The sequence below is a fragment of the Pyrus communis genome, chromosome 12, assembly GCF_963583255.1.
Source record: "Pyrus communis chromosome 12, drPyrComm1.1, whole genome shotgun sequence".
NCBI classification, from domain to species: Eukaryota; Viridiplantae; Streptophyta; class Magnoliopsida; order Rosales; family Rosaceae; genus Pyrus; species Pyrus communis.
The window spans coordinates 21347940-21359996 of record NC_084814.1 but is presented as its reverse complement, the minus strand read 5'-3'; the positions used below and the strand labels follow the sequence as shown (position 1 = coordinate 21359996).

Sequence of the window (12057 nt, the reverse complement as noted above, 5' to 3'; positions counted from 1 at the left end):
GATGGTGTTGCACTAATATATGTCTGGACATATGAGATTAAAACAGTGATATCATATGCAACCTTTCTGAGCTCCATTTGTAATTTGTCGTAAAAAAAAAAAAATATTATATCCAACAATTTCAAATTAGTCACAATTATTTCTTTATTTAGTTTAAAAAATATATACATTTGAATAGCATTTTTGACAAATATATTCGGTCATATCATGACTATAATGATATGTGAGAGACGTGTGTGAGTGATAAGGGTATGAAAATCAACTCCTGTCCCTTTTTTTTTATGAATAGAGGAAATGCAGCAGAGGTAAGAGGAGAGAGGGACAGCATATGTTCATTTGCTGTTAGGGGCAAATAGGAAACTTATTATTTGGATTTATTTAGTGTTGCGCTTTGTCCTAAGCATTAAATAAAGTTATTACATGATTTTTGGTTAACATTTAAAATTTTGAAACTCTTTTCATTAGTTTTCATTAATATTTAATAAGATGGTGTTATCTACACATTCTTTTACTTCTCACACACCTCTTGTTAATTTATATCTTTTGATCTCGATCAAACACAGAAAGAAAAGTATTGCTTCTCAAGCAAGGAGGCTGCCTCTCATTGGCAACCTTCACAAGCTCTCCGTTAGCGGCTTACCCCATCACGTCCTCGAGCGCCTAGCCGCCAAATATGAGAGATCTCATGTTTTTACAACTAGGCTCGGTATCCACTCTAGTGGTCTCCTCATCTCATATGGCAAGAGAGATCTTCAAAACTCATGACCTCATTTTTTCAGGTAGGCCGGCCTTGTATATTTTAAAGAAGCTTAGCTATGACTATGTTAATCTGTCATTTGCTCCCTATGGGGAGTCTTGGAGGGAGGTTAGGAAGATTGTGATCTTCAAACTGCTCAGTGCAAAGAGGGTTCATATGTGTCAGTCTGTGAGGGATGAAGAGGTCAGACTTATGTGTTGGATTTGGTATGAAATTAGAATTGTATTCCTAACTAAAGTAGGAATCCTAGTTGTAATGAGTATAGGAAACTTGGACGCAAGTTTCCAGGTGGTGTTTGGATTCTAACTTAGTTTGGGATTAGGTTTGTGGCTAGGTTGTCTAGTATAAATGTGTAAACCTTAACGATAGGGTGTGTGAATTTGAGAAACTTGAGAGGCAAGAGAACTATTGTGAAGTTTATTGATTAATAAAGTGAGCTTCCGTTGTTCATATCTTTGTGATTGTTTTGGTTTAGTCATCTTGCTTATGTTCCAACAAGTGGTATCAAGAGCTTGGTTCAGTGATTAAGCCAAAACAATGACAAAACCTAAAGACTCCAGCAAGAGTGGAGATGATTAGGGCACTGAGGTAACCAAAACATCGGTGCAAAGTGCTAGGTTCGAGATCGAGAAGTTCGTCAGGACCAATAACTTCGCTATGTGGCAGTGCGAAGTTAAGGATGTGTTAATACAACAAGGACTACTTGTAGTACTTGAAGATATGCCTATGTCGATGAAGGAGGAATGGCAGCGGCTGAATGCGCATGCATGTTTCACAATTCGGTTATGTCTTGGCAAAGCACAAAGGTATGGTATGATGAATATTTCATCGGCCAAAGAACTATGGGATTCACTGGAGTCCAAATATTTGAAAAAGAGTGCAGAAAATAGACTTTATCTTAAGAGTAAGCTTTATCGTTTCCAATATAAGGAAGGAACAAAGATGATTGATCATCTCGAAGAGTTTAACAAAATGATTGCTGAATTGTTGAATTTAGAAGAGACGATCAAGAATGAAGGCAAAGCGTTCATCCTGATGAATTCTTTGCCTGAATCCTATGAATCATTTGTTACGACATGGATTTATGGTAGAGAAACTATTAAATTTGATGAGATCTCAAGTGCTGTGATGAATCATGAAGTTCGAAATCTTGATAGACAAGAGAGGAACAACTCTGAAGCACTAATGGTGAGAGGAAGATCAAAGGAAAGAAAGTCTGCAAATAGGAAGAAAAGCAAGTCTCGCACAAGAGGTAACTCAAGCAACAGAAAATTCTTGGATAAAGATGAGTGCGCTTTTTGCCATGAGAAGGGACATTGGAAGAAGGATTGTCCTAAAATCAAGGCTAAAAACAAGGAAAAGAAATATGAGGATTCAAAGGCAAACATTGTTGAAGCTGATGATGAGGATTTTGTTTGTGCCCTAACAGCAGCGGAAAGTATAGACTATGTAAATCAATGGGTGTTTAACACTGGATGCACTCATCATATGACTTCCCAAAGTCATTGGTTCTCATCTTTCAAAAGTATCACTGGAACTGTATATATGGGTGACGATAATCCATGTTCAACGCGAGGGATTGGCAGTGTTATGATTAAGCATCATGATGGTGTAGTTCGAGAGTTACAAGGAGTAAGATATGTTTTAGACCTTAAGAAGAATTTAATTTCCTTAGGCACCCTTGAATCCCAAGGTTGCAAATTTTATTTTGAGAATAATATACTTAAGGTAGCTAGAGGGGCATTAGTGATAATGAAGGCTCCAATAAGAGGTTTGCTTTACTTGTTGGAGGGCAAAATCATGGAAAAACAGGTGGCTATGGTGGCAGAAGGTGATCAAGAGGATACATCTTCTCTATGGCATATGAGGTTAGGGCATGTGGGAAATAAAGCACTGCAAGGGTTGATTAAACAAGGGATTTTAAAGGGAGCCAAAAGTGGAAAAATAGATTTTTGTGAACACTGCGTTCTTGGCAAACAAACAAAGGTAAAATTTGGCACTGCAATACATCAAACTGAAGGTATATTGGAGTATGTACACTTAGATGTCTGGGGACCTGCAAAGAATAAATCTTTAGGAGGGAAGAGATGGTTTGTGTCCTTTATTGATGATTACTCACGAAGATCATGGATTTATATGATGAAGCACAAACATGAGGTGTTGAATATTTTTTTTGGAATGGAAAAACACGGTTGAAAAGAAGACTGGCAAGAAGTTGAAAGTCTTAAGAAATGATAATGGTGGGGAATATACTTCTAATCCCTTCTTCAAGATATGCAAAAAGGAAGGTATTACTCGTCACTTTAGTGTTAGAGAAACTCCCCAACAAAATGGTATTGCAGAAAGGCTGAATCGAACATTGCTGGAAAAGGTAAGATGTATACTTTCACAAGCAAAATTGCATAAAAGATTTTGGGCAAAAGCATTAAATTATGCATGCCATACTTTGAATCGTCTACCTTATGCATCTTTAAATGGTAAGACTCCAATGGAATTATGGTCAGGAAAAATAGCTCAAGACTATGAAAAACTAAGGGTTTTTGGGTGTGATGCTTACTACCACGTGAAAGAAAACAAACTGGATCCGAGAGCAAGGAAAGCTATCTTTTTAGGGTTCAATAGTTGTGTCAAGGGATTCAAGTTGTGGAGCACAGAACTCAAGAAGGTAGTAGTGAGTAGAGATGTGATGTTTAATGAATCCCATATGAAACTTAGATAGGACAAGAATGTTGTCCATGAGGTGGAGCTATCAACAGATAATTCTCAAAAATCAAGCATCGAGAATGACGAACAAAATTGTATCAACCAAGAAGAAAGATAAGGTGAAGAAGCTGTGGTTGATGATATTCAAGCTCAAGAAGAGTGCATTGCCAAGAGGAGAGGAAAAAGAGATGTTGTGCTTCCTGCCAAATTCAAAGATTGTGTTGCATGTATGGCATACGCGTTACCAGTAATCGAAGTTGATATCCCTATAAGTTTTACTGAATTAGCGAGTAGTGGAGAAGCAAAGCATTGGCATAAAGCTATGGATGACGAGATGTTGTCACTCAAAAAGAATAAAACCTAGGAATTGGTGGAGTTGCCTAAAGGAAGAAAGGCCATTGGGTGCAAGTGGGTATATGCAAAGAAGGATGGAATAGATCATGCAAGTCCAGTGAGGTTCAAAGCCAGACTAGTGGCTAAAGGTTATGCTCAGAAGGAAGAAGTAGATTATAACGAAATTTTTTCTCCTGTAGTGAAACACTCATCCATCCGAATTCTACTTGCATTAGTGGCACAATTTGATCTTGAGTTAGTCTAGTTAGATGTGAAAACTGATTTTTTACATGGAAATTTGTCTGAAGAGATTTACATAAGGCAACCTGAAGGGTATGAAGAACAAGGAAAAGAGGGTCTAGTCTGCAAGCTCAACAAGTCACTATATGGTTTAAAGCAATCACCGAGGCAATGGTATTTGAGGTTTGATAAGTTTATGAAGGATCATGACTACACTAGAAGTCATTACAACCATTGCGTGTATCACAGGAAATTAAGTGGAGATACATATGTCTACTTATTGATTTATGTGGATGATATGCTTATTGCCTCTACTGATATAACCGAAATTACAAAGCTCAAAGCTCAGATGCAGAAAGAGTTTGAGATGAAAGATCTTGGTGAAGCAAGGAAGATTTTGGGGATGGAGATCACTTGAAACAGGAAGGAGAGACTGGCGTATTTATCGCAAAAACAGTACTTGGAAAAACTGCTACGCAAGTTTGGCATTAGTGAGGAAACCAAATCTGTGAGTACACCTCTTGCTCCTCATTTTAAGTTAAGCACTCAACTATGTCCTGAGCATGATGAAGAAAAAGCTAGGATGAAAGATGTTCGTTATTCCAGTTTGGTTGGAGGGTTGATGTACGCTATGGTATGTACTCGGCCCAATATTACTCATGCAGTGGGAATTGTAAGTAGGTTTATGCATAATCCTGGAAAAATGCATTGGGATGCTGCTAAATGGATACTGAGATATCTTCATGGAACAAGGAATACAGGAATTTGTTTTGAACATAATGCCAGAGAAATTGATAAGTTCTCCATTGGTTATATGGACTCTAATTTTGCTAGTGATTTAGACAAAAGAAGGTCTACCACAAGGTATGTATTCACTATGGCAAAAAGGTCCTATATGTTGGAGATCAATACTACAACCAACCGTTGCTTTATCAACCACAGAAGCTGAATATGGCGATGGCTGAGGCTATTAAGGAGGCTATTTGGACACTTGGTTTGATAGAAGATTTGGGTGTAAATCAACACAAGTTGGATGTGTATTGTGATAGTCAAAGTGCCATTTACTTGGCAAAGTATCAAGTACATCATGTGAGGACCAAGCATATAGATGTGCAATATCATTTTGTTCTAGAGGTTATAGCTGAAGGTGAGATTCTTGTTAAGAAGATTGCTACGGCTGATAATCCTGCTGATATGTTAACAAAGGTAGTTGGTGTATCAAAGTTCAAGCATTACTTGGATTTGGTGCACGTTAGACAAGTTTGAAACTTGACAATGGTGGAGCAACGGAAGCAGATGAAGTCTCTGATGGAATTTCTTACCAAGGTGGAGATTGGATTTGGTATGAAATTAGAATTGTATTCCTAACTAAAGTAGGAATCCTAGTTGTAATGAGTATAGGAAACTTGGACGCAAGTTTCTAGGTGGTGTTTGGATTCTAACTTAGTTTGGGATTAGGTTTGTGGCTAGGTTGTCTAGTATAAATATGTATAAACCTTAACGTTAGGATGTGTGAATTTGAGAGACTTGAGAGGCAAGAGAACTATTGTGAAATTTATTGTGAGTTCTTTTGTAATCCTTTATTGATTAATAAAGTGAGCTTCCGTTGTTCATATCTTTGTGATTGTTTTGGTTTAGTCATCTTGCTTATGTTCCTACATTATGATCGAATCTATCGCGCATTCTAAGGGTCCGGTCAATATCAGTGAACTCACACTTTTCTTGGCAAACAATGTTTTGAGTCGTTCGGCATTTGGTAAAAAGTATGATAATGGAGGAGAGATTGGAAAGAACAGGCTTCCTGAGTTGCTTGAAGAGACAAGGACCCTGTTGGGAGGATATTGTGTATCGGACTTCCTACCGGATAAGTTGGCTAAACAATTTCAATGGCCTTGTTCAAAAGATAGAGAAGTGTTTTAAAGGCTTGGACAATCTCTACGACAGAGTGATTGAGGAACACATTGATCCGAAAAGGCCTAAACCGGTGCATGAAGATTTTGTTGACGTACTCCTTCGAGTTCAGAACGATCCAAGTCAAACAATCGCCCTCACTTCTGACCAAATTAAGAGTGTTCTAACGTATGTTGCATTTTCTTTCTTCTTGCATTTGAAGATATGTTACTTAATTAGTATTATGATTTTTTTTTTTTTTCCTTTTTTCAATTACTTCAACGATATTGTGTTAGCGTATACATTGTTAGCCCATTTCCAAACAAATTAAGCTTTAGGAGTCCAATAGTTGTGTAACAATTTGAACTATTGTTGGTATGGTTTTATAAATTAATTTAGCTGGCTTGGGAGACGGATAATAATTGTGAAATATTTTCTTGCAGGACATGTTTATTGCGGGGACTGACACTTCCACAGCCGCACTGGTATGGACAATGGATGAATTGATTCGGAATCCCCGCGCATTGAGCAAAGCACGAGACGAGGTGAGAGAAGTTTTGAAGGGAAAACGGAAGGTGGAAGAAAGTGATCTGCCCACACTCATGTACCTAAAGTTGGTCTTGAAGGAGAGTTTTAGATACACCGCCGGTGCCATTACTAATTCCAAGAGAAACATTAGAGAGTTGCATGATAGAACAGGAGGCAATACGCCGGCATTCATCATCAGGAGGCAAGCAAAATAAATTCAGTCATACATGAACACAGAGACAAATTCCAAAGGGCTAAATTTCACAGGATTCAGATCAAGAAACAACGGAATAAGTTTGGGGGTTGTCAGCTATTTACCTTCCTTTTGGATTTGCAAATCGTGGAATCTGCCAACACTTTTCTTCCTCAAATCGGTGTTTGAGTTCTCCTTGTCACTCGAGTTTTCCCGGGCACGGATTTGGACATGCATGAGTTCGAATTTCAGATATCGCCAGGTGGAGACCACAATCGCAGAGAAAATGCACGATGGTGACAATCTGGGCTGGAATCAAAGACCACCATGGCTGGGTTCGGCTTTTGACAGAGATGGAAATGAACAGAGATACAGCTATGGAGGCACGGCTGGGCATCTGTGTTTGGGTTCGACAAAATCCAAGACCATTGGAAGATTTGGAATGACTAGAGAGCTAGGTAGGAATTGTTCGGGGTCTTTGGTGAGGGCTGAGATCAATGAGACACGGCCCTGGGCTCGAGGCAAAAGAGAGAGCGTCCCATATGCTAGGGTTTTTGAATTGAAACATGAAGCTGCTAAATCAGGTTATATGTTAGCTGTTGTTCAACATCGACACAACTGTGGACTCGGGCGTGTTGGTCCAGCGCGTCTTCCCCTGGTCACGAGTTCGATCCTAGCACCCGACAATTTTCTGTCTCATTTTTCTGTTCACTTTCCAGCGCCTTTCCCCAGCTTCAGGTCCTGTCTTCGAATCCCAGGTGTGTCAGTTTCTTTGTCTTCTGCTTTCTTTCTTATTTTATACTTTCTTTTATTTTATTTTTTTTAATTTCATTTTCTGTTTATATTTTCTTCATCTGTTTTCTTTGTCTTTGTTAGCTATTTTAAGTTTTTAAGGTTTTAATATTTTTGTTTTCTTTCTTTATTTTCCACACCTTGAGGACAATGTTTGATTTAAGTTTAGGGGTGGGAAATAAAAATTTTTAATTTTTTTTAATTTTTGAGTCAAATAAAAATTTTCAAATTTTAAGTTAATATCCATATTTTATTTTAAAAGTTAGAACAAATAGACATGGTGAAAGTTAATCCCACAGTAGAGTATTTTCTATTTATCGTTGCTTAGACACTAATTCATGAGTTATACTTTGACAATTTGCACAATCACATCAACATAGTTTGTGGGGAGTGAACACTTGTTTTTAGTTTAAGTGCATTTTAATTTTTGTTCGTAATAAAGTAAAGTTAGTATGTGTTATAAAGTAATAATTGTTCCACCCGAGGCTTTGCCTAGTAACCGGGCCAATCCTGCCTAATCAGCAGTGATTCTCGTATCAAACGGTAGAGTCTTGGCATGGGGCAGGGTGGTTAGTTGGTTTCGTAGCCTATTTAGGTCGAGTTAATAAGTCCTTAGGAGTGTTCTACACCTAGTGCCCTAAAGCCTTTGTGGTTTGGGAGTCATTGACCTAAAGCTCGTTACATGGGTTGGATCGAAAGCTTAAGTGAACTAACATTGCACGACCACTACTATTACTGAAGGAAAAAAAAAAAAAAAAAAAAAAAACAAGAAGAAGAAGAAAAAAAATCAAAAAGAGAAAAAAAATTATATAAAGTTAGTACGTGTGGAATAAAAAGGACAAGAAGTAAGGGTTTTAGTCGAGTCTCTTTAACTATATTGGTTCACTTTACACCAAGTGAAGTTTATGAATTATGTTCTAATTGATTCTAAATGGCTTAGACTCTGTGGTGGGATTAATTGGAACTTTTGGAAAGATGTTCTAATTTTTAACACTATGGATTGCAAGTTGAAGATGAAAATTTTGTCTTAGTTGAGTTTTAATAAAGTTCTTAAGTTTGCTAGTTTTTATCTTTGTTTTTGAGTTTTGTTTTGCTCGAGGACGAGCCAAAAGCTAAGTTCGGGGGTATTTTGATGAGTCAATGTTATATATTTTACTTTATTCTTAGTATTAATTTATTAGTTATTTTGGTAGAATTTTGATACTTTGTTATATATTTTCAATATAAGACATTCGACTTCCTCTGGAGCAAAAAATGATCAAACAGATGAATTTTGCTATGATTCCAATTGGAGGCTATTCGTGTGCCTTTCAAGATGATTGTATCAAAATTCCAGGTTTTTCTACCAAGCCGTTTGACCGTGGCGAAGAAATAAAGGCCCAGCGCGCAGCTTTCCAGATTGATATTTTTGAACATTTTAGGTATTTTGCAGGTCAAGATGGCGTACTTTGAGGAAGATTCATTCTGAGAATTTGTAGGAGACGTCATCAGCTTTCAAAACAGACCTTTTGGGACCAAATCGGAGTTGATTTGGTCAGTCAAAAGTGTGATTTTCTGAGAACTCCGAATTCTAGTTCAAATAGGAAACCTTTTATTTTCTGTTTTATCATTTAATTATGTTTCCTAGTTTTATACTAAAACCTTTTCAAGGTAGGGTTTTATTTTCTAGTAGTATAAATAAAACTTTTTAGCCATTAGATGAGAGGGTGGTTGAACGTATGCAACTTTTGAGAGAATAGTTTGGCTAAAGCATGAGATTTCAAGACTTATACTGTCAGGTGTTTTCATCCTTTTTTTTCTAATTTAATACAATTATGTTGATTTTATTTATGAATATGCTTAACTAATCATTTTTGCTAGGGTGAGGCCATGATCCTTAGCAAGAATATGTAGTCTCTTTTTAATTTTCTTATGAATATATGCATGCAAGTTTTGGATTGTTAATCACTATGCTTTAAATTATCTATTTGTCTTAGTGCTTTGTTGTCCCTAAAATTGACTAAGGCTTCTTGTGGTTAACATGTGTAACTACTTAGGATAGATGACACGTCTTAGGAGTTATATGGTTTTTCAAAAGGTTTTCACAAAACTTAATGAGTCTTGCATGTTCACATTCGATCTAGACGCCACGGACGGGTTGCATGTTAGATATACGTTCTATATTGGGGGTTCCAAGTAAGACATACTTTAGGAAAACCTAACCTTCGAAATATGCATGTGTAATTCATAAGAAATTAGAAGAGCTACGTAAGATTGTTAGGATGACGGCAGAACCCTAGTGCTTTTCCAAATTTGTTTCTCAAAATCTTTTCTCTTTGACTTGTTTCCTTTTTAATTGGTTTTTAGTTGCTTTCTTTAAATTACTTTTATTAAAATTCGTTTTTAATACTTTTAAATTCAAAATCAACATTTCCCAATCCTTACTTTCGGATAATTAACTAGGATTAGGGTTTTTTCATAAATTGTTTTGAATAATCCCAGCGGAAAACGACATTGCTTGAGCCGTTTATACTACAACAACCTTGTTCTCTTGCAAGTATTTTGTGTGATTTTATTCCTACTTTGGCAGGTGGTAAAATACCTAACAGCAACTTAAGGTGAAACCTTGGATCTGCAAATTAGAACTAATAAGAAAGGAAGCAGCAGAATTTGAATGCTTACACATGTAAAGGGCGTTGTAAGCGAAAGTAGGAATGAAACATCAAAGCAAACAGACTGTATGATGGATATGATCATCACATATCTGTAGATCAATCCACCATAGTCAGCTTCTGGTACTCTTCTTCAGAGATAAGGCCTTCCATGACATGCTCCGCGCCAATTTCCCAATCATTGTCCAAGAACGACTTGAGCAAATTATTGGAGAAGCCACTATAGTTAACCCCGGTTGTATACGGATCAGGATCCTCTCATGATCTTTGTATGAGGATCCTCATGACCAAGAAGTGTGGGCAAATCCAACGGCTACAAACAAGGGGGTCCCTTTAAAATTATAATAATTATAACCGTTGGATTTTCATCCAACGGCCCACATTTCTTGGTCATGAGGATCCCCATACAAAGATCAGGAGAGGATCCTGATCCGATTGTATACAAGGCATCCTAACTTTATCCCATTCAAAACCAAGACCTGACATATACCAAAGCACCAAGCGTGGCACCACTCCGCCATACCCTTTCTCCTCAAATTTCCTCTTTGTTCCTCATAACCATCTCCCACCAGTCGAGATTATCCTCATGGCAAAAGTCTTGGTGACTAAAAACAAATTAAAACCTTCTTGATCATCTGCTCCGGCTCCAAACCTTTTTGTGGCTAATATACATTTGATCTTAACACGGCCTCAAAATAAGAACCTTAAAAAAGTTGTAGTTTCCAATGAGGCCTAAGATACATCCTTGTTCGCCTTGAGGCTAACTTGAAATAAGTTTGAATCGGGTGTGACCAAACTTGTCTTTCTTCTCCTACCTATCACATGATCACCAATTTCTGGTTCTAGCCATTCTTTTCACTCCTTTTCCGCTTGGTAATGAATTGGGACCAAAATAATGATTATTATATTACAAGAAAGAGTAAGAACGTATATGGATCGGATTTATCATTAATGTATAATATTAAACTACTAAGGAGTTTTGTTTTTGACAAATAATAGGATAATTCACAATAAACTACGTAAAAGGGGATTCAAAAGTAGGTTCTCAAGTGCAAATGTGATTTCTCTTAATCTATTGAACTACTTACGTGCAGTGTTTCTTGATATAGTGAAACTGGAAAGTAGAGATTTAGGCCAAGATATACAACAAGGACGACCTTTCACTATACACGAATCAAACTTAAGATCTCATGCTTACAAAATAAATACATACCAAAAGTCATCCACCTATGATCGTGTCCCTCCTAGTTAGGTGGAATAAGGACCGGCTGAGATTAGGTAGAACAAGAGACGACTAAAAAGGTCGGTAGCAGCTCTCAAAGAGAAATATATAAGTTGTGCCAAGTGATGCACCATTCTTATAAATTATAGGGTGAAGTTGAATTCTTAACTTGCTGGAAATTGTTGACCATTTCCCATCAATTACTCTACACATTCCAGTTTATATATTTCATAACTTGTATGCGTATAATATTTTAACATATATATATATATATATATATATATATATATATATATATATATATATATATATATATCCACAATGGTCAACTTGTCATCTACATAAAATAATATAAAATATTACTCGTATCCCTCCTTCCTTCCTTCCTCATAAAATTAGGCATGGATTCTTAAGTTTGACTCGTATATTATGGAAGGCCGTTCTTATTGTATATCTTAGCCTAAATCTCTACTTTCTAATTTCACTATATCAAGAAACATTGCACGTAAGTAGTTTGTAGTTCAATTGATTAAGAGAAATCACATTTGCATCTAAGAACCCACTTTTGAATCCCCTTTCACGTAGTTAATTGTGAATTATCCTATTATTTGTCAAAAACCCAGAAAACCGACTCTTGTACAGGTTTAACAAGGACTGACTAAGCCCTGGTTTGGCTTAGCTTAACTTTTAAAATAAGTGGGTATGAAAAAAAAGTTGGATCATTTTAAGTGTTTGGTAAACACTTTAA

At 36.7% G+C, this 12057-nt stretch overlaps 1 pseudogene; it reads left to right on the top strand.

Annotated features, from left to right (window-relative positions):
• Nucleotides 1-486: 486 nt before the first annotated feature.
• On the top strand, nucleotides 487-6682 carry LOC137710166 (cytochrome P450 71A9-like; annotated as a pseudogene).
• Nucleotides 6683-12057: the final 5375 nt, after the last annotated feature.